General features: G+C 47.1%; 1 protein-coding gene across 7 annotated transcripts in view; it reads left to right on the forward strand.

Annotated features, from left to right (window-relative positions):
• Positions 1–1,340: 1,340 nt before the first annotated feature.
• FOXP4 (forkhead box P4) overlaps positions 1,341–22,015 on the forward strand; it is a 136,322-nt gene continuing 115,647 nt past the window's right edge. For 2 of the 7 annotated variants that reach the window (XM_019482774.2, XM_019482780.2), the window contains exon 1: positions 12,859–13,233. The gene's annotated coding sequence lies outside the window, so the exon portion shown is untranslated. Of the gene's footprint in view, positions 1,413–12,857; positions 13,242–22,015 lie in introns of those variants that run through there. The other 5 variants (XM_059717243.1, XM_019482776.2, XM_019482775.2 and 2 more) reach the window with 5 other exon arrangements.

Consider the following 22,015-nt stretch of genomic DNA (forward strand, 5'->3'; position numbering starts at 1 on the left):
GAATCTTTGCCTTCGTTAAAGGGAGAGGAAAAAAAAAACCCATTGCATTTTGATGGCTCACAGGGACAGTTCATTAAGCAATCAACTCTTTTAATGAAATATTTCTTTGTTAAAATATTCATTGATCTGCTGCAGCTCTGCATGGAGAAAGGAAAGGACTGTGTCCCAGATGCTTTTCCATTGAGTCTTCCCAAGCACGCACTTAAAACAGAGAATTGTGCCCTGGCATTACAAACATGGTAATTCACACATCAGACCTTGTCAGATGACCTTCAGGGAGTCCAGCCAAAACCCCTGGGTGAAGAAAAGATCCAGGTTTTTATTTTTCCTGTGTTGCCCTGCTATGCCTGATGATCACTGAGGTTTAATATGCCAGAACCTGGTCTTCTGAGAACAGCAAACATCAGCTCGTCTTCAGTGGGGAGAGAGACAGCAGAAGATGGCAGTGAGCTGGTCTGTTTTGTAGAGGTCCCCATTTCGATGGCGTAAAGTGAGGATGCAGGGGCCAGGAGCTCAACGGGTGTAGGCTGCCAGCAGCACAGGGAGGTCAGTTTACACCAGCTGAGGATTCAGCCCCTGGTGCAACATGATCACTCCTGGGCATCGGTGAGCCTGGCCCCCGTCCGATGGACGTCAGCCTAGTGCTGTTCAGGTTCAGTGGACGTTCTGCTCCGAGGCCACAAGCCGGGTCCTCAGCTGGGGCACGTGAGATCAGTGAAGTGACATCACTTTCCACCCTCTGGGATTTGGCCCAGTGCAGTTGCATCAGTGGAAATGACAGGAGGATCAGACCCAAAGAGCAGGAGGGAGATGGACCGAGGGAGAAACAAAAAATCAAAGGAAGGGAAAGAAAGTAAAAAAAAACAAAACAAAACTCAGACAAAGGGCCAGGTTTATCCCCCTCAGGCCCCCTTACTCACTCCTATTAGTCCTCTACCCCGTGAGTAATCCCCCTGCTCTTTATAGGGAGCAAGGCACTTCCTCAAGGCACGTAAGGCTCTAAGGAAACCATGCAGACAAACACCATGAGTGGTGTGTACAGACATCCCAATATGGATGAGTAACATTATTTGAAAAGCAGATAAATGAAAAGGGGGGAGGAAGGGGGAGGGATAAAAAAGCCCAGGCGCTCTGCATCTAAATGAGTGAGTGGTAAAGCATTCAGGGCTCCAGGCGGGTGGTACTGTGGGTCTTGGTCTCTCTCCACCTGGCACGATGTGAGCATTAAGCACAGGTCAGCTGTACATAGTTCTGGAATTACATTGTTCTCTCATGTTCAGACACAGCCCCCTGAAGCCCTCCAGCTTCTTTATTTCTTTGTTTTTCCCCCTTTCAGGCTCAGGGTTTAGCCATGAGAAGCATCTTTGCCGGCTGGCAGAAGACCCTGAGTTGCAGAGGACCCTCCTGGTGAAGTAAGGAGGGGCACGTTCCCTGGCATTTCCTTCTGTGCCACAGCCCAGGACTGGCACCCTTTGGGAGGGTGAGGGAAAGGGGGGTGTTGCTGGACCTGCAGGGGAGAAGCCTAGACACCAGGGGCATTTATTATTAGAGGGAGAAATGCTTGAGGGATATTCCTCACCGCTCGACACAGCATAAACCTGGTTACTGTGAAACCTCCACCCGTTTCCCCTACGATATGCAGCTCGTCCCAACTCCAAAACCCTTTATAGTCATTAACTCCTTAAACCTTCCCTTTGCTGTGGCCATTCAATGCTGCCATTTTACAGATGGGGGCACTGAGGCACGTGGCAAAGGGACTTGCTAAGGTCATAGAGGGTGCCTGTGTCAGAGCTGCACACGCTGACTCCCTGGTCCATATGCAGGATGCTACACATGCCTCTCACTTTATCCCATATTACCGGGGGTCAGTTCAAGTGCAGCTCGCTGGATTCTCCCTGTCCCCACGTCTCCTCTCTGGCTCTGAACCTAGGGAACTGCATCCCTTGAGAATGCTCGTTTGGGAAAATCAGATGGAGGTTTTTGTTGACTAATGTTAGTGGAAGGCAGACGTGGAGGGTGGGGAGATAAGCTTTCAACCCAGGGCAAATAGGAGTTGGTCCCTTTAAACGTGGAGCCGGGAAGGTTTTCATCACTTACAGGAAAAAGATCGCCTCATTTCACTGCCTTGCGCAACACGAGCTCAGTGTCCAAGCGGCAGAGCACTGGCCACAAACCCAACCGGCAGATCCCAGGCAAAGGCAGGGATTTCACATCACTTCACTGGGGCAAGAAGGAGCAGCCACCCACTAGGATTGTGTGCATGCTCCAGGCTTGCAGGGATGCCTGGCAAAGACACGGGCCCCCTTTGCTTTCCTGCAGCCCCAGGAAATGTGAGATGCCCCCACATCACCCAGGGCCCCAGCGACTTGAAACCACCCCTCGTTTCTCCAGTGGGTTCTCCGGGATCCAGTGTGTCTAAAATACACCCAGTTCTTCTTGGGCCCAGCGGTTCTGTGTTTCATCTTCTCTGGGATCCTGGAGATTACTTTAATTTTCCTAGGAACCAACCTTGCTGGTTTTCATGGGTGACTACCGGAGCTCCATTTACAAAGCTCAGAGGGGCCACATCTCCTTGGTATTGTAGTATCGTAGTGCTTAGGGTCAGAAGGGACCTAAACAGATCATCAGGTCCGACCCGCTGCCCCGGGTGGGACACACTCATACTCTGAGGATGCAGTAAAGCAGAGATGAGGGCAAGGAAATAGGGGGTGAATGCTGAAGAAGGAAATGGAGGGGCTCAAAAAAATGGTCAGGTGAGTCTCCCAGGAAAAGAAAGTCGCATTGTTCAATAGAATTTTCTTTTAGAAAAAAGAGAAATATTGTGATTTTTTTTTTTTCTGTTGAGTGCCTCTAAAACAATAGGGGAAAAAAGTTGTCCTATTTGAATGGAACAAAAAATGAAAAGTTTGGTGGTTTTCAGTTACATTTTTAACACTTTACTCTCCTTTTTTTCCCCTTATTACTTTTTTTAAAACTTTTTTTTTTGACAGTTGTTCCATTTCAGCCCTTCAAACCGCCAAGGGGCGAGGGAGAGGGAGAGAGCAGTGGGGAAAACCCAAGGAGTTGAAATATTTGGAGGGATGCATTAGAGTGCTGGTTTGTTTTGTTTTTTAAAGCAAACAATCAACATCTTTTTAATGCAGATTTTCCCCCTAAGTTTTTTGTTTTTGAAAAAGATGTGCACTAGTTCTCACTCATTTACTCTCCATGGCATATGAGACTCGCCACCCAGGAAAGTCTCCCGCCTAGATGTTCCTAACCTAGTGCCGCCTAGTTGCTGAAGTGCTGCACTTGAGACTCGGGAGACCTGGATCCTATTCCCAGCTCTGCCACTTCAACAAGTCTTTTCATGGCTCTGTGCCTCAGTTCCCCCATCTGTAAAATGGGAACGGTGACACTGACACCCCCTCCCATTATGAAGTGCTTTGAGATCTCCTGTGCATGGAGACCTGACTCCTTGCTGTAATGACCAAGGAATCTTTTACACTGTGCAGTTTGCAAGCCTTAACTAGCAAGCCAGTTGAAACCCCAGTCTCACAGCCACACAGGCAACCCCCTGGTACCTTAAGGTGCAGCTAAATAGGGAACAAGAGCTAATAGCTGGTAGACCAAAGCTGAGAGGGCCAAGTCCTGATACCTGGTGCAAATCCAAAGTCATTCCATTAGCTTTGGTGGAATTCTTCAGGGGATCGAGATTTCGAGGATCAGCCATGATTGCAATTTGTTCTTTGAAGCCGCTATCTTCTATCCCGGCATGCTTTACAAGTCCATTGTTCTCAGTGGGAAAGGAACAAAGTTCTCTACTTCCAAAGACTTCACCTTGCGAACTGAGTCCATTAGACACAAGCAATAGCTGGCAGCTCTCCTTATGGCCGAGGCACTGTGAAATACAAACACACATTTGGCGATTGTGTTATACGTTGATCCTTCGGGACCAACAGTCTGAAATTTTCTCCGAGACTACATAGACCTTTCCAGGAGCCAGTCACTAGGGGTCTGATCTGACCGTTACAGCCGTCGTCCATTGACTACAACACTTTGAATCAGGCTCCAGTTAAGAACTGGCCTGAAGGAAGAAGGTGCCGTCTTGTCTCTAGCTGCTTTGCCCCAAAAGCCAGTTAGGGTGGACTGAAAAAGGGGGAAAATTTCTACTTTTCTTTTCTCCCCCATTTTAAATATCTTTCTTTTTTCAGGTTTTAGCACTTGAAAGACAATATTTGGAGCCAGAAAAGGACAGAAACTCAAAAATATTTCACTGGCTTGGAATGCTCAGTTTCCTGCTGGTTTTTAGGAAAAATGATGTCCCGTGAAAAATGTCATTTATTCATAAGCTCGGTTTTCCATTGAAAAAAGCTGTCAGGGAAAACTTTTGGCCACACTCCTGGTGTTGACTATGACTCATGCGACTGAAGAAGCTTGTCCTTCTTGAAAGAGCTGGAAAGAGCAACTCTTCTAGGAAAGGACAAGGTTGTCTGCCTTTGGGACCAGGCAAGTTCTTCAGTTAAAACGATGCTCTTGTTTTGCTGCTCCAGCTGAGGACTGCAAAGCCCTGCACAGCTCTTAGTGAATGAAGTCTCACAACATTTCTGGGTGGCACGTTAGGCAATTACCTTTCTCTTTTATAAATGAGTCAAGTGAGACAGAGAGGGGTGGAGTGAATTGCCCCAAGGCCTTACAGAAAACCTTCTGGAGATGCTTCATCTGACGTCTGCTGAGGTCAGTGGGAAGACCTTTGATGTCATTAGGCCACCGCCCACCCCGTCAAGTACCTAGTCCACTCATCTTCTGTTTGGGATAAATCAAACTGTTGTTTCCAAATTGCCAGCTGTAAATGTTATTCATGTCTGAACATTTTCTTTGTCATCTTCTTCAGAAGAGCGAAAGTATAGCAATACACTTGCACAATGAATGCTTCTTTATTCCTTCCTTCTGTGCTTCCACAATGTGATATGTGAGCACCTATAGTCCCCTCTTAGTACAGCAGCTGAAATCTTGTAGATCAGCGGTTCTCAACATTTTTTGTACCAGGACCCATTTGTAAACATCGATGGCCAGCCCCCAATGTGTGGGGCATGGGAGGCCCCAAGCAGCCCCTTGCAGGCTGGACCTCTTACAGCCTGCAAGGGAAATGCTGCGGCTTCCCACATTTTTCTCTTTTAAAGAAAAGTCCATTTTTAAAGTTCCGTATATCTTGCGACCCACTTTTGGGCCACAGCCTGCGGGCTGAGAAATGCTGCTCTAGATCTACCTTTGATCAGCTTTCAGATCCAGCTATTAATGGATGTGTTGCAGCTCTGGTGGTGGTGGGGTACATGGTAGCCCCTGGGAACCCCACTCATAGGCCAAAATCCTGCTGTGCTAGGTGTGGTACAAGCACAAACTAATGATCTCTGTCCCCCAAAACCTTGCAGGCGAGGCAGATAAGCAATGTTCTGACTTGCCCACAGAGCTTTTTACCTAATAGTTTTTTAAAAACTATTAAAGAAATTTTAAAAGTTGACACAGATGAAGGTAGTATGTTCTCTAGGCTGTGGCAACTTTACACACGTTCTCCCCATCTTCACTTGTGTGGTTTTGTTTTGTTTTGTTTTAATTCCCACCCCTACTCTTCATCTCCAGTCCAACATTGAAGTGACTGTGTTCATACTGAGAGATGGGGGCCAACATGCCTGGTTTTGATAAGAATCTTCACTTGGAGCAAGGCTATTTTCACTTAGAAAGAGGGCCCATTTGGGTTAAAAAATTCAGCCTGTTTTCACAGGACAGTAGGCCCACATTTAAACAAATACATTTATAACCACCTAGTATTTTATTCAGAAACATATCCTTTCTAAGGACGTAAAACTGGGAAATATCTTGGATTGTGCAATGTTTTGCATGTTCAGAGAAATACTTGGCACCTCTCTGACAAGAAATGCACTCAGTGCTGAGCAGGACACAGCTCGGGACAGGAGGAAAATAGGACTTGAGTAGGAGCACACTAGCAACATCAGGGATGTGCCTGAGTGGCACAAGGTAGGAAGGCTCTTGAAGTGGGGTTGGTCTCGTCCCCAGCCTCTGATGACTTCCTTATAGCTAAGGAGCCTGAGGCTGGGGACCAAGTGATAAAAAACATCAACCAGCAGCTCAGCTGACGGAGAGAGCTGCAAAGGGTGTATAAAGGTTTTGGTAGTTGAGATGGGGCTGTTGGTTTGTTCATATTGTGGAGAGATCAGACCTTGCTGACCACAGGGCCTGCATTAGGGCTACTGCTGGGAGCTCAATGTGATGCCAGGATTGGTGAGCAAGTCTGACTGGGTTACGCCCAACTTTTGGGGCACGATCTAACTCAATAGTGCCTGCATGTGAGACGTGGAGTGCATCCGCCTGCCATACTTGGTTGTGCCAAGGGGGTTGATTCCAAGAAGATTTTAATTCCCCATCTGCAAGGGATTTGCTTCTTGCTCCTCTGGTGTCTGGGAGTCAATCAGACTCCTGAGGAATGTCAACTACATGCAGTTTCCATGTTGTTAGACAAGGAGAGGTCAATGAGGAATGCCTGAAGTGAAGAGGATTCTTGCTCTTATGCAACTGGGTGTCTCGAGCTACTGAGCTGGGACAGACGGGGAAGGGACCAATGGACTAGGGTGCCTCTGCACACGATGTCAGTCTTTACAAGTTGAGCTCAGGTTGTGGGATTTCTGGGGTAACTCATTTATGGTGACAGATAACTCACACATGTCAACCCTGATTGCTATCTGTGACCAACACCCACCTCTCCCTTGCGGGGACTGTCAAGGAAACACATCCTCTCAGTCCCAGCAGGCCACAATGCTATAGTGCGGGGGCAGACAATTATTTTGAGCGGGGGGCCGCTTACTGAGTTTTGGCAAGCCATTGAGGACCACGTGACAGGCAGCCAGGGGCAGAAAATATTAATTTTCTAAATTTTTTACGGGCCCCGTGGGCCAGACAGAATGGCTTGGCAGGCTGCATTTGGCCCACGGGCCGCGTTTTGCCCACCCCTGCTATAGTGTGTTGATAAACTGAGCTGTGTGTATACTTTATATGAAGCTCTGCTGAGGACAATATGAACTTATTCTCTTCCAGGGGGCAGCTGGATGCTTATCTTATTCTCTTTCAGGGGGGTTGGTCCTGGATCCAACCTCTTTGTAGGGACTGAAGATGACCATTTTGTGGTTGTTGGCTTACTATGATGAGCTGAGATGCAATCTACCTTCTAGAAGTTAGGGGTTCATGCTAACAACCAAAATGCAGGGTATTAATTGAGGTGTCCTTACTAAATCCAGGGACTAAATGAATTTGAATGTGGCTCCATGACCCTGAGAAGTCAATCTGCCCCTAACTTGGGTCAAGGTTGGGACAGAAGAAGCTAGTAGTGTTGTTTCCAAGCCTGTGTCTGCTCTGTGGTTAGCTAGAAACCTACTGTCCCCTGGTCTGTCATTGAGGATACCTTCTTAGTGGCCTGAAATTCACTGGTGACTCTGAAAATGCATTTGAAAACATTTAGTTCTGGGGTGTGATCCAGCCCATACGTGCTACCAGGTGTGGTGATAGTGGGGTTGGCCCAGATGCTAGTTGGAAAGTCATTTTCCATAGAAAAGGGAAGCTCATGCAAAATTAAACTCTCCCCCCCACCTCCATTTCTTTTGAAGAACAAAATCCACCTAAAATCCAACTTCTTGCTTGTTCAACAAAAACATGACAAATATTGAAAAGGAGTATCTGTTTTTCATCAACTTCTCCAGCTCAAGCGCTCCGGAGTTGTGAAGGATCTCATTGAGCTCGAGGGCTGTTTTAACTTGTATCAGCACATAATGGCCCTCCAGGGACCGCTCTGCTAGCCAGGACCGCTGGAGCGCATCTGATTCTAGGTTTGCCCTAGAATTGCTGTCTTCACAGAGGGACCAGGGACAGCAAGGGCTGGCAGCTCAGGAGTCTCACGTTGGCGGAGAATCAAAGGCAACTTTAAGTCTCACTTCCACTGCTAGAGTTGCATGAGGGGCATCTCTGTGGCCTCGAGGATCTGGACGATTACTATTAAATAACTGGATGATACAGTCCCCTGCTCCTGCTAGGTTAGTGCTCCATCCAATGTTGTGCTAAATGCATCCTTGCTGTTTCTGGTTTGCCTGGAGTAGAGAAAGTTTCCCATCTTATGGAATTGGGCTGTTTAAATAAAACTGCAGACTAGCAGCTCTCCAGACTCAGGGTAGCGCAGATGTACGTGGGTTGCCAGGAAGCACATCCTAAGAAATCAACACGCCTGTCATAGGTGAGGCACTTGGTAACAGGGTTTTCCAGTGGATTGAGGCCTTTGTAGATCCTCACCAGTGCTTTGGATCATCCCCAGAAGCAAAAGATAATAGCTCCTGTATAGCACTTAACAAAGAAGGTCACCATTGCTGTCAAACACACAAAAGTGAAGTGATTTACCCAAGGTTGTCCAGCAGCTTAGTGGTAGGAGCAGGAATAAAATCCAAGTCTCCTGGATCTCAGTCCAGTGCTCTGGCCACTTCCATATTTCTCTTAGAAAAAGCAGTGCTAACATGATACCGTGGCCCCAGCTATAATGAAAGGACTAGGAGGGATCAGATGGAAAAAGCTCTTAATTCATATCCTCCCAAGTGGAAGAGACAGCATAGCTAAGGCACAAAGAAGTGAGTAGAGAAAAAAGAAATGAAGAAGGTTATGAAGATGGAGCGGGCAGGAGCACAGGGAGTTAGAGCAGGGGAAGCAGGAGTGCTGGGCCTAGGAAGTGATGAGGAGGACTTTGGACTTCCTTGCAGGGGAGGAGAAGGGAAGGTCAGCGGGATGTGGGTGGGTGGGATCAGAGAGCTCCCTCTGAACCTATGGAGACGTGCTCCTCCCTCCTGTTCTCTGGGGACGGGGCAGGGCGGCAGGGTGTGAACGCAGATGTTTCAGGAAACACCTTGTACTAGGGCAGGGAACTTCTGCTCCTGTTCAGCACTGGCTGTATCCCAAAGAGAGTGGTAGAAACATGTTGCTTTGATCCCAGAGAAACATCTTATCTATTGCAGTTGTTGTGTCTCCCACTGAAATGCAGCCACTTTTGCAGCAGGATGCAGCGGCTGGTTAACACGGGCATTTTAGGAGAGGGCGTGAAGAAGGTTTCTGTATGGCCTTGAAACAATGCATCTGTTGCCCCGATGACCTTTTCCGTCTCCCCAGCCATGCCACCATAAGCGGATGCTTAGTGTGGACCGATAGATAAGGAGTCCCCACTTGAGGGGACCCAAGCCGTCCACCAGGCTCACAGCTGTGGTGTTCCCTTTCCTTACTACTCTCTCCCCAGCTGCTCCCTATTGTTAAGAGGCAAATGGCACAGCTGAGCACCTCTTGCAAGGTGCTGAAGTCTCTCATGATGTGCCAGGCAGGATTGGACTCAGGTTTTTCCATGATTCCCTACACATCTTTGGTGTGCCTTGCTTTCATTTATTTATTTATTTGTTTGTTTGTTTTGTCTGATGCTTCAAAAATGGCCCATTTTAAAGGTTCTTAGTTCTTACATACACAAAACTGCCCTTGGGGCACAAAATGGGTGAGACAGGTTCGCCCAGACAGATCCAGGGTGCAGCCCCCCTGCATTAGCTGTTGGTGTTGTGTGTCTGGAAGCAGCCGGCTCCTTTCAGATTAGGGCTCAGCATTAAAAACTTTCCATGGGCTTTACATCCACTGATACCCACATGCAGGGGAAAGACCCATGCAGCTCAACTGGGGAGCAGACACTAAGGAGTTAAGCACCTGATTATGATTTTCTTTTTCTTTTTTTCTTTTTTTTCTGAGCACCCACAGCCTCTGCTGGGAAAAAGGTTTCTATGCATGGTTGTGCAATTGCCAAGTCATTTTGGTTCCACGAGGTTGAAATCATCTTTGAAATGTTTGGTTTACCAAAAGTCCAGTTTCCAACAAGAAAACAAGTTTGCAGGGAGCTACAGCTACTTAGTAAAAGAGAAACAACTAAGCGTAGGACAAGACCTACTGGTGAGTGGGTGGGGGAAAAATTATCCTCGGTTTACTGATACCGAAGTTCCTGCCCCTTCATCTGTAGCATCTGCTGCTGCCCCCTTTGGGACAGAGGATAGTGGGCTTGCTGGACCGTGGTCCTGGCCAGTCCCACGGTCCTATTTTGTGAAAAAACAGGAAACTTGGATAGCATTCCCTTTTTCCCCCTTGAAAGTTTGTTTTGAAAAAAGACCTTTTTTTTTTTTTTTTAAAAGGGGGAAAAAAGTGATACCCCACACCTCTTCTCGGGGGTGCTCTGCTCTGAAAACCATGCCCTCGACTTCCATTTCCAACAGGGCTTGAGTCATGTGGTGGGGCTGGATTTTTAGCAGCACGCTCATATTAGACACTCCACATGCACTTTAATGTGCGTTTTGGCCTATTTTAATGTGCATTAAACGTCACTTAAAAACCGTGCTCTTTAGTTAATGCACATCTTCCTAGCACCTCACAAGGGAGGTACTAGGTTTAATGCACATTAACTGAAGCATGTTAATGCACATGTAGACAAGCCCTAACTCTTGAAAGGAGCCTGAGGGCATATCAAGGTGACCTGAGTCCTCCTGAGGATCTGACCCCCAGTCACTTGTTTGAGACCTCAGAAAGGGCCCGTGGAAGAACTGGGGTTATAATTGAGACGGGCCTGACTCCCAGCGCTGCGCCGGCTATTCCTCTGGGGAGGGGACTTTGTGCTGTGTCTTTTGTGGAAGAGGCTGGGGGCGAACAAAACAGGCTCCCTGGACACGTTCCTGCTAGGGGGTCCAGAGATGGCATCTACAGCACGTGGGAGCTGGGTTTCCTGTTGTGGGGGGAATTATAAAACTCTGAAATTTGTTTTTCCATTGTGAAATCTATATCTATATCTATTTGTCTATATGTGTGTATATATCTATATATAGCTATCTATGTATGTGTATATGTGTGTATATATATCTATATATAGCTGTCTATATGTGTGTATATGTATGTGTATATGTGTGTATATAGCTGTCTATATGTGTGTATATATATCTATATATAGCTGTCTATATGTGTGTATATGTATGTGTATATGTGTGTATATAGCTGTCTATATATAGCTGTCTATATGTGTGCATATAGCTGTCTATATGTGTGTGTATATATCTGTATATAGCTGTCTATATGTGTGTATATGTATCTATATATAGCTGTGTATATGTGTGCATATAGCTGTCTATATGTGTGTGTATATATCTGTATATAGCTGTCTATATGTGTGTATATGTATCTATATATAGCTGTGTATATGTGTGTATATAGCTGTCTATATGTGTGTATATAGCTGTCTATATATAGCTGTCTATATGTGTGCATATAGCTGTCTATATGTGTGTGTATATATCTGTATATAGCTGTCTATATGTGTGTATATGTATCTGTATATAGCTGTCTATATGTGTGTATATGTATCTATATATAGCTGTCTATATGTGTGTATATATATGTGTGTGTATACATGTACACACACACATACATACACACATGCATAAAGAAAAAAAATGCAAAAAAATTTCCTGAGGGGGAAAAAAAGAGTTTCAAGTTGATTGGAAAAATTATTTTCCCCTCAAGTTGATTGGAAAGATTATTTTCCCCCAATAAAACCCTAGTGTTTTATTCCAACAGCACCTCTTAAAACTGGTTTTACATTAAAAAAAAAATGGATTTAGCTTCAAAAAATCAGTTTTAAATTAAAAGGCAGAATTGTTGCCCGCTGACGATGTGCAACCAGGACACTTTGACATTTGGCAAAACATTTAATTTAAATTTTTTTTTTTTTTGTAAACAAGGTTTTGTGCCTTGACACGTTTTTGGTAAACACTTCAATGTAGGTGTAAATGGCACATTTTTGTGGAAAATCCATTTTCACTCAGTTCGACTGACTACTTCCCCTGAGCTCCGCTACAGCGACCAGGGCCTGTGAGGAAGCCTGCCAGGATTTCTGTGGTAAGGGTCAGACTATGGCTTGACGGGCTGGCTGCTCCTTTCCCCCTGCTGACTGCCTGTGTATCCTCTTCCCAGTGTGAGGAGAAAAGCAATATGGTCCAATGCAGATGAGTGCAGGAGTTAGGAAAACAGACTGGCTCCTGGAGGTGTTGAATGTACATACAAGGTACAACAGTTTGGTAGGACACTCAGTTCTTACTTGGCAGCAGCCTGCCTCACTTTTCCCATCTGTAAAATGGGACAATAGACCTTCCTTGTCAGTTGAGACCGTGCACTCCTCAGGGCTGCTGACTCTTTGTCTGGGAGGCCCACCATCCATTCTTACCATGCTCAAGAACCCGCTATGGGACGTTGGACTGGTCTCTGTGCCTCAGTTTACTTGTCTGTAAAAGAAACCTTAGTCCTTCCCCTGGCCGTTTGCATTTTTTTTCTCTCTCTCTCTCCTTCTCCTTGCTTGGGGCAGGGGCTCTGCGTTATCACGCGTGTTGGTGCCGCGCCTGGCACCGCGAAGCCCTGCTCTCCAGCCTGTCATAGAAGTCATTGAAAAAGAAGAAAAAAAGCAAAATCCTGGAACAGCTGCGAAGAGAAACAAAGCGGCTGCCCGGCTCCTCCACTTGAGGTTCCTTTCCCTCTCTGGCAGGCTCCAAAACACACACCTCCCAGCTCACACACCAGCACAAAGGCTTCCTTGGAGTTTGGCCTCTTTTTTTTTTTAACACCCCCCCCCCTTTCACTTCTCATTCCCTTAGACTACAGCCACTTCCTCTTGCAGGCAGGACCTCTGGGGTTGGAAAGCGGCTGCACCTGCTTTAGATGAATTATGGTAGAGCTGGAAGTAAGTCTCCCTGCCTCCCCTCCCCTCCCAGCTCTCAAGTCACATCCCCAGTGCAGGCTCAGCCCCACTGATTAGTCTGCTCTCCCCTTTGCATGGGACACAGGGAGGAGGACTAGCCTGGCCTCTCCCCCCCACCCCTGGGGCTCTCCTGGAGCAGAGGAGCCAGAGCAGCACAGGGCAAGGGGGGGAGGAGAGGAAAAAAAAAAAAAAAGAAATCAGGGAGACAAAAAAATAAAATAAATCCAGGCTTGAAGAGCAGAAGCAAGGGGGGTGATCATGCTTGAACTGTTTTAGGGTCTCTGCTGGGGGGGCCTGGGACCTGGACAGGGCTGGAGCCAGCAGGATCTGCAGCCACATGCCCCAGGCCGGGGGTTCAAGTTGCTTCCAGCAGCTGTAGATCCGGACAGGTCGGTGGGTGAGATCTCTCTCTTTTATCCCCCCTCTTTTTTTTTTTTCTTCTCCTCTCCACGGATGGGACTTTAAATGCCTGCTGCTGCCCATCTCCCGGCTGGAGGATGGGCTCTCCTGAATGCACACAAGGACTCTGATTTCATTTACCCCCCCCCCAACTCCCCTTCCCCCTATTTCCACCCCAGAAAGTTGTTCAACTAGCCCAACAGCTGGTTGGAGTGCCTGTCCATGGATGGAGCAGGTGTGGGGCACAAGGGGTGGGCGCCCTGTAGCAAAAAGAGGGAGGAGGGTTGCCCAAATCACCCCCCCCCCCCCCCCCCCCCCCCGGTACAAATGTGCTCCTTGTTTGCAAGCTTGCAACCTGCTGGGTTGCATGGTGGGGGGGGGGGGAGGTGCAGGGGGCTCCTTGCTATTAGGGCTGCTAATTTTTTCCTCCTTTTGGGGAGGTGGGTTGAAGCTGGTGGGGGGGGGGTTAAAGCTTGATTTCCCTCCCCCCCCCCTTGTAACCCTATGCAATTGCAAAGGGAATCGCTTTAAGTTGTTGCAACAGGGAAAGCTGAGACAAAGAGAGCTGGGGGGAAGCAACTTTGCAGCTGGGACTTTGCATGGAGGGGCGGGTGGGCCGCCAGGGCTTTGGGGATGGGGGGGTGGGGGTGTATGGAGATCTGTTTCTATAGGGGAAGGAGGGGGGGGGGTTCCCAGGGATCTGGGATCTAGCTTTCCCAGGCTTGGAGGAATTGGGGGAATGTGTGTCTGAGATGGGGTGGGTGGCCTTGAGGTTTGGATCTGCTTTATTTTGTGTTTCTTGGGGGGGGGAGTGGAGTGGTCAGGGATTCTTGGAGACTTGCCCTGGGGGTTGTGGAGATCAATCAGCCCTGGGTGTGTGGGGTGGATTTGGGATGGGGTGGGGGGGTTGGGGGAGCTCTGATTGACAGCCTGGGCAGAGACAGACTTCTTCACATTTCTGGGGCTTGCACTAGGAAGCTTTCCTAGGGGGTGTTGGGCTGGGGGGTAGGTGGGGAGAGCTGTATTTCAACCTCACCAAAGCAGCCTTCCCTGGCACACTTGGAGATGGACGGGAAACTTCCAAGAAGAAAACCTGCTCCCTGCCAGTGTCTTTCTTGACGGATCCTACACTCCAAGGAAACTTTTGCTGGCTATTTCTTACCCCTCTTAAGTCCAGAACCTGCTGTGCTGCATTGGCCGGGGCAGCAGGAGTCTTTGGAGAGCAGAAAATTGTTTTCTCTTTCCTACAAAATCTGCTTTTTTTTTTTTTGCTTTTTAAAAAAAATTTAAATCTTGGGAAATAGGTGTTTCAACAGGCCGTTTTTTTGCCGGGAGGAGGGGGGGGGGGAGCTTTGAAACGCCTTCTCTAGCTCAGCACTTCGATGCGCTTCGCCGTGACAAGTTACATTCAGTCTTTCTTTGTTGGTACCTCTGTTTCTTTATTGATAGATTTAGTTGAATATTTGCTGGATTGTTGTTAAATAATTGCAACGTAAGCCTTGCGGATCTGTGCCAGGGAGCATCCCCACAGATTAACTACCTCCCCACCCCCCAGGTAAAAACAAAACTCCGGTTTTAAAATCTGGGGGGAAAAAAATACTTAAAAGAAGCAACCAAACTAACCAACGAGCCTGGTTGAATCAACCTGGAGAAAAATTGTCTTCTTAATTTAACGGTGCCTCGAGCAGGGATTGAAGAAGATAGAGTAAGAGAGACTAAGAATGTAATACAGACCGAAAAATAAATCTGAATTATATTGAGGATGGAAAGGTATTGGGTGTGAAAATGAGGGGATTCTTGCTCAGCCATTGAAATCCCAAGTTCTGATTTGCTTGTGCGGATATGTCCCCAAGTTGCCAAGTTTGAGGGTCTTTTATATTGCTTTGTTTAAAAAGTGTGGTGAGGCTGTTTTAATTTTTTTTTTTGGAGTCCTTATAACTTTTCTGTGATGCTCGTTGCCTGTGTGAGGTCTAATCAGTCTGGCTGTCCAGCTCAAGTCCTGTAAACAGTAGCTAATAATAATAACAATAATAATTTGGAAAGAGTTTATTATGAAGTTGTATTCTTCAGGGAGTTCCCAATCCCAGGCAGGACGTGTTTGAAAACTGATGGCTAGTTGGCTAATTCTGATCAGCTTCTTTCATCACATCCCCAGCGGGGCGAACTAGCTTTGTTCGGGAGTTCCCAGTTCAGACCTTGGCAAAATGCGGATTTCTACCTGCTTCCAGAATTTATCCTTTTCGTCTGTGCCATAAGCAAATGCTCTTCTATTTTTCCCCCTTCCAAGGAAAAAAAAAGCACTTAAAAAAGTGCCGCGTTAGTAGCAGATTGCTCTGTTTCTTTTGGTGGTAAGAAAGCTGTTTTGAGTTGGCAAGCACATTTTGAAGGTGTACATGCAGAGGAAGAACAAGTGGAGTGTAATTGTTTTTGCATTTCCATTTGGGATTGGCTTTTTATTTTTCAAACGAGGAAAAAAATGATCATTTGTATTGTCCCTCCTTGCCTCCCTTTTTAGTTCAAATAAAAACCTAAATGGAGAAGGGCAAGAATAATTAACAAGTACATAAAAACTTAGTTTGAATTGTTACTGAAGTCAGCGTGTAAAAAAAAAATAAAAAATGCATATTTTGCAAACAGCAGCTGTGATTTCCACCCCCCCCCTTTCCTTTTTTTTTTTTCTTTTTCTTTTTTTGCTAGTCCCAATATAGTCTCAAGGAATTTCAGCGCAGGGGCTGTTGCCGGCTTGAGGCAACTAATCGATTCACATCAGGTTTGCTTTGGAAACTAAAATATATATAGAGAGAGAGAGATTGTCATTTACCACAGTCAGAACCAACTTAGCATCAGATTAAGACCTCACTTTACAATGAAAGGCTGTGGGGTATACAATAAAAATGTTATTAGTTTCTGTATTAAAAGGTTGGGTTGTTTTTAACCCAAACCAGAAGTAGGATTTACTTTTACAAATTTCTTCTTGTGTGTTAAAAATTTACACAAGAAATGTGTTAGGCTGGAGAGTAGGCCATTTGATGTTAAATCAACACAACATGTGTCTTATACAGGCAACGTGACCCCGGTAGTTGTGTATTTGTGCGAACATGTTCACTTTCATGCCATACCACAGTGTCAATTAAAGAGGACTAAATCTCAGACTTTTTTTTTAAACTTTTATAGGCATCTAACTCAGCCCTTAATGATTTGTTGTTGGGGTTTTTTTTTTAAGGAAAGTTTTTCTGTATTGGAAAAAAAATATTAATCAGACATGCCTGGGGGGGGGCAGATCCAAAAACTGGGATTTCTAAAATTTAGACAGCTTCTGCATTAAGGTTTTAGATGGCTGGTGAAGAGGGGAGAGATGCAGTGAAATCAAGGCACAAACCTTTCCTGGTCTGGCTGAGTCCCGGGGGCTTTTTTGGGTGTCAGTTCTGTAAGGCAGTCAAATGCTTCTAATTCCTTGTGGAGCGAGGGTCGAGGGGGGTGAGACTTTGCAAGCCCCGGCATTTCCTATATTTCAAAATGTTGGGGTATTGTTTTGGAGCTACTCTTTATTGATTTTATTCTGCGTGCGTTTCGCTCCCTGCTCCTGTGTTTAACACCCGCTTCTAAAGTGCAGAAGTGGAAGCACCTTGGTGAGAATCTGATGCAGATCATTTGCCTTACAATTTACACCAGCGAGGATTGCAAAAGCAATTTGCTTCTCTGGAAAAACCCCCCAAAAACCCACCTGGCTTCAGATTAGAAAGTTGCACTAGTTTGGGCTGAGAAAAGAAGAATCGATCGCTGTGGAGTATAGAAAATCCCACCCGTGCCCCGTGCAACCTGCCCTGATCCGTTCGGTGTCTCGAGAGCAACAGAGAGGAGATGCCTGCCCCTTCCCCACAAGGCTGTGTAGGCACCGGCCCCTGGTGCAAAGTGCAAATATTACGTTCGCAGCGAGACGCACGGTGGACTGGTCTTTCCCATCCCTGTTGTGCGCGCCCTTGTAACGGAGGCAAAGCCAGCAGCTGCTGGCCCTCAGACCCATGGTTTCCTAAAAAAAAAAATTAAAAAAAAAGCAGGGAAGAAGTGTGTGCACGACGCCCCTCATGTTCGAGACGCCGCGCCTCTACGGGTCGAAGTAGAAAAGTTGTTTGCACGCCTGTTTGGGAGGTGAGAAGAAAACGAGATGCTAGGCGAGGGGATAAAAAAATGTGTGGGTTAAATACGTTTCCTCTCCGATCCCTCGGCCGGCTCACCTGGGACGGCCCGTTTTGACCCCAAACCCTCTGAAACTTCTGGTTGTTTCTTAAGAAAATGAACCGCCGCCAAAAATAAAATAAAATGAACCGCCCCCCCGCTTTAAACTTCCAGCCTCGGAGAGGATCTGGACGATTCCTCCTCCGCCTTCAGCCTTTTGGGAAAAAAAGAGAAAAGGGTTCCTTTAAAACAAGGGGGGAAAAAAATCTAAAATCAAGTGACACTAAAATCTCCACTCCAGGCGCTTTCTTTTTCTTTTCTAATAACCCGGCCAAAATCCATGTGCACTCAGTTGTGAAGTTCTTGCCTATAGATCCCTAGGAGCTTTTCTTTTCTCTTGGTGGATAGGGGATGCTTTGAATCTGATCATGTTGTGCCTCGCTGTGGGGCTGGAGGGGGGGTAGGGGCTGGCTTTGAGTTTTTCTCTTTGGCCGGGTGGGTGGAAGGGGCGGAGGGGGGGACACACGCAGGGGGAATATCAGAGGGAACGAGGTGCAGCAACGAATTTGCCTTTGTAGCAACAAGGTGGGGGGTGAGCGCTGGAGGGCGGGAGGGCCACTTTTTATTCTTCATCCCAAAGAAAGGAGGGGTAATGCAGATGTCCACAGCTTTTTTTTTTTTTTTTTTTTAACTCTTCCGCAGCTTATTTCGACGCAGCCTTGTCCGTTGGCACGGGATAGACTTTTATAGCCTGGCTCGCAAGTCTCTTCTCATTTATTGCCAGCCCAGACGACCCTCCCTCCCCCCCCCGCGCCAGTCTCTGTGTTTCAGTGCAATTAAAAGATCTCTGTTGTTCCTCCTGAGGTCCCTAGGTTTAGCTGGCAGGTGTGTTGGAGGGGCTAGGTAGGTATCTGATGACTACACCCTCTTGCAGCGCGGCTTCATGCCAACCGGGTTTCCGTGTCCTGTGTTAACAGTGACTTATTGCCATGGATGGAGGGATGTCCCTGGCACCGTGTTGTTTCAGGAGAATCGATCTGTGCCTGTCTGTGTGCTTTGGCCTTCGGTGGGGAAACTGGAATCTCACCTGCTCGCTGCTGGGTGACTTCAGTTTGGCTCTCCCCTTCCCCCAGCCCCCCCCCAAAATTTGTGAAGTGCCCTCCTGTTGCATGACTACCTCTGCACCGCCTGCCACTTCTTAAAGTAGTCTCTTTTGCATCTCAGTGCCATCGTCTTGGGTTGTCACCTCGCTCCGTTTGGCACCACCCTGGAGTTAAGTAGGACAAGGTGGCACCTTTGAAATTTGGGAAATGTTGTTGCCCGAAAGGCTAAGGGATCCCCCCTCTCCCCCTCCTCAGAGGACCGGCCACCCGGGAGGTTAAACGCACACCTCCAGACCTGGTTTGCAAAGCAGAGAGTTCAGTGGTACCAGGAGAGGCAGGGGAGTGTGCGCGCTCTCTCCCGCAGGGAAATCTGTTCGGATGCTGCTGGAAAGATGAGACGTACCCCTGGAAGCCCCCCAGACTCTTAAGGCAGGGTTGGCACTGCACTTCACGCCCTAAAAAAAAAAACCCAGAAAGCTCCAGCTAACAAAATTACTTTCTGCCCCATTTTCATTTGTATCCCAATTTCCTGCTCCATCTCCGTCTACACTCTCATCTGCTTCGTTCGCCCTCCTGAACAAACTGGTGGGTGCCCGTTAGCAGACCCCTTTGCTAAATGGTGATTGAACTTGGCGGGGGTGATATGCAAAAGGGTTTCAAAATTTTTTGGGGGGGGGTGTCAGGAAGCCCTGGGTTTTTTTGTTTTTTAACCCCTGTCAGCTTCCTCCATTAAAATGCAACTTGCAGAGCTGGGAAGTGTGAAAAGAGGTTTTTTGGTCCCAAAACATGCTTTACATCGTCTTGAAACCTAAAAGTAATCAGCAGGGATGTAAAATGTGAGGGGGCCGCAGTAAGTTTAGCTGAGTTAAAATCTTTTTTTTTTTTTTTTTCAGTCCCAGTCAGCATCACTTCAGGCGATCGGGCTGCTGGTGTTACTAATATGATGTAACTTTGTATGGGAGAGCATCACCTTGTCATCCGTCTTCCCCTGAAAAATGTTTTTTGGGGGGGGGAATTAAGTGACATCAGGGAGTGGGCAAAATTAGGAGGTAAGAGCTGTAAGGAAAAAGAGGCGATTTCTGTTGAGATCTGGAATGAGATGCTGCATAGGGCACAATTGATATCTCCTCCTCTTCCCCATTTTAATTTATACTGATCTTGCTCCCCTGGTTGAAGAGAGATTATAGATCTGGGAACAGGACAGAAGGGAAGCTGTTTTCAAGGATTACAATCCAGGTGCAGAAGACTCGGGTACCACTGTCGTTGTCTTTGTACCTAGCTGCAGAAGGGAACGAGCCCCACGAACACTGGGCGGTTTGCGCAGTAAGTCTGACTCTCCAAAACGATGTGCCTGAAATCGGCTTCACTTTAGCCTCCCACTTAAATCAAAATGGTATCGGTGCTCTCCATCTCCTCAGCCCTAGGCTACAATTGCCCCGCAGGGTTCGTGCCTTTGCAGGTTGGCAGAACGTGAGCCCTTTGCTGTGCTCACGGAGGGAAACCTTTCTCGGTCGTTGCAATCCTCGGATCCAGGGTAGCGGCGATGAAAAGTCTTTTCTATAATGAAGGAGGTTTGCAGTGTGGAAGGAAATTTCTGCTGCCCTTACGGTTCAGTCTGAAGCCGGGAATTCTGGTTCCCGTTGTATGGATCCTGTGTGTATTTATCATAAATGAAAGGTGGAATAATAAAACTTTTTTTTTTTTTCTTCTTACGATTTACTTCCAAAAACAGAGGCAGCTGTGAAAACACGGGAAAGATTTTTTTTTCTCCCCCCTTTGAGGGGGGAAAAAAAATTCCATCGGGGGCCCCGGTTTGGAGGTAATTTGAAAACTGTTTATTCTACCTCGTTGGCAAGGCTTTCTTTTCACGTGATCTTGTGTGGGTAGAGAGTTGGCATGGTCTCGTGGTTAAATTGCTGGACAAGAGTGTCAGGAGACCTGGGCTCTGATTTTGGCTCTGGCATGAGATTTCACATAAATTTGCTTTGCCAGGCTGTCTCGTGGGGAGAAGGGTGCGTGGTTCCTTCTGAAGGAAGGCAGCTCCGTAGATCCAAAGGGGATGGGGCGCGTAGAAAGGGAGAGAGCATTGAATAGGATGTGTTCCTGTTTTATATGTACGTTACACAGGCCATTGAGACGCTTGTCCGTGAATGTGTGACACTTACTTTGTATTTACACTGGCGTAATTTGGAACAGGATTGAGTCCAAATAATGACTAGGTGGGTAGCATTGTGCCAGTGAAATATGTGCATGTAGGAGTATGATATAGGGTAACACAAAATCTAGACCATGGCTAATGCACATCAGACAGAGAGGTGTAGGATTTTTCAGAAGGCAAGGTAGGGGCATGCTGGGTTTTAAGTGCTGGTTCTGGATCTCTTTGTGTGTGATGGGGTTTATACATGCCCCAGTGAGCCCAACACAAGCAAAAAAGTTGCATTCCCACTTGCTCCGGGTGTATTTTTATTCAGGCACCAACGTTCCTGTTCAAACAAACAGAGGGAGAGGCCAGGTTCTTAAAAATCATGAAGAAGACAAGTCCACAGCAGGAAGCTTTGAGGAACGGCCTGTTCAGGCTGAGATGAGCTGCTCGCTGAATGCAGGGAGTGTTGAAATAAGTTATTTCAACACATCTCGGGTCACTTGCAGAAGAGTGAGATTTATCTTAGTGGGATTTTATGGCCCCGGGGTTACTAGATGCATAACGCTCCAGACTTGCACACACCCAGGGCAACCCACTTTCCATGTCCTTCCTTTCTTCCAAATCTCTGATGTGATTTGACTCCAAAACCATTGCAAAGCAATTTGGGAGTTGGTTCCCGTAAGTGTCCTCCACTGATTGGGACGTAGTGTCGGTTCCCCTCTCTGGGTAGTTGGCTGCTGGGTGGTTGAGGCTTCCCGCTGCCCCATCTGATGAGACTGTCGAAGGTGAGAGACTGCCCATGAGACGCTGGCTTGGGACTCAGGAGGTCCCATCTCTGCCACCGCCTCTCTCTGCAGGCTTTGGCACTTCATTTAAATTCCTTCATACCTTTGTTTCCTAATTGCAAATTGGGTTTGAGGGGGAATTTTTCGTGCTGTATGTTTTAAACTGTGGAGGCTCTCCAGGTTGGGGGGCGTTTTCTTTCTGTGTATATGACCCACGGGGCTTGGTGAGGACAGATTGGTCCTGCCATAATACATGGTTATATTGGCCTCAGAGTGGGGGGAAAGGTGTAATCAGGTGGAGTAGAAGAGACCTGAATAGGTCGCCTAGCATAAAATATAGGCCAGGACCTGTACACGGGGAGGTATTCGACTTCGGGCCACCTGGGTACTCGCGCCAGCCTCCTTCTGCTGTCCGAGCCCATCCTCTTGGTTGTCCTGCCCACCCGTTGTCTACAAGTGCTAGCAGCTATTTCCCCAATGCGTCCATTATTCGAAATCAATTTGCCTGGTGAATTGTCTCAAGTAAGCCTTGGCTTGTAGCTTGTTTGTGAATATTTTGGAATTC

This window comes from Alligator mississippiensis, chromosome 14 (assembly GCF_030867095.1).
Source record: "Alligator mississippiensis isolate rAllMis1 chromosome 14, rAllMis1, whole genome shotgun sequence".
Classification (NCBI taxonomy): Eukaryota; Metazoa; Chordata; order Crocodylia; family Alligatoridae; genus Alligator; species Alligator mississippiensis.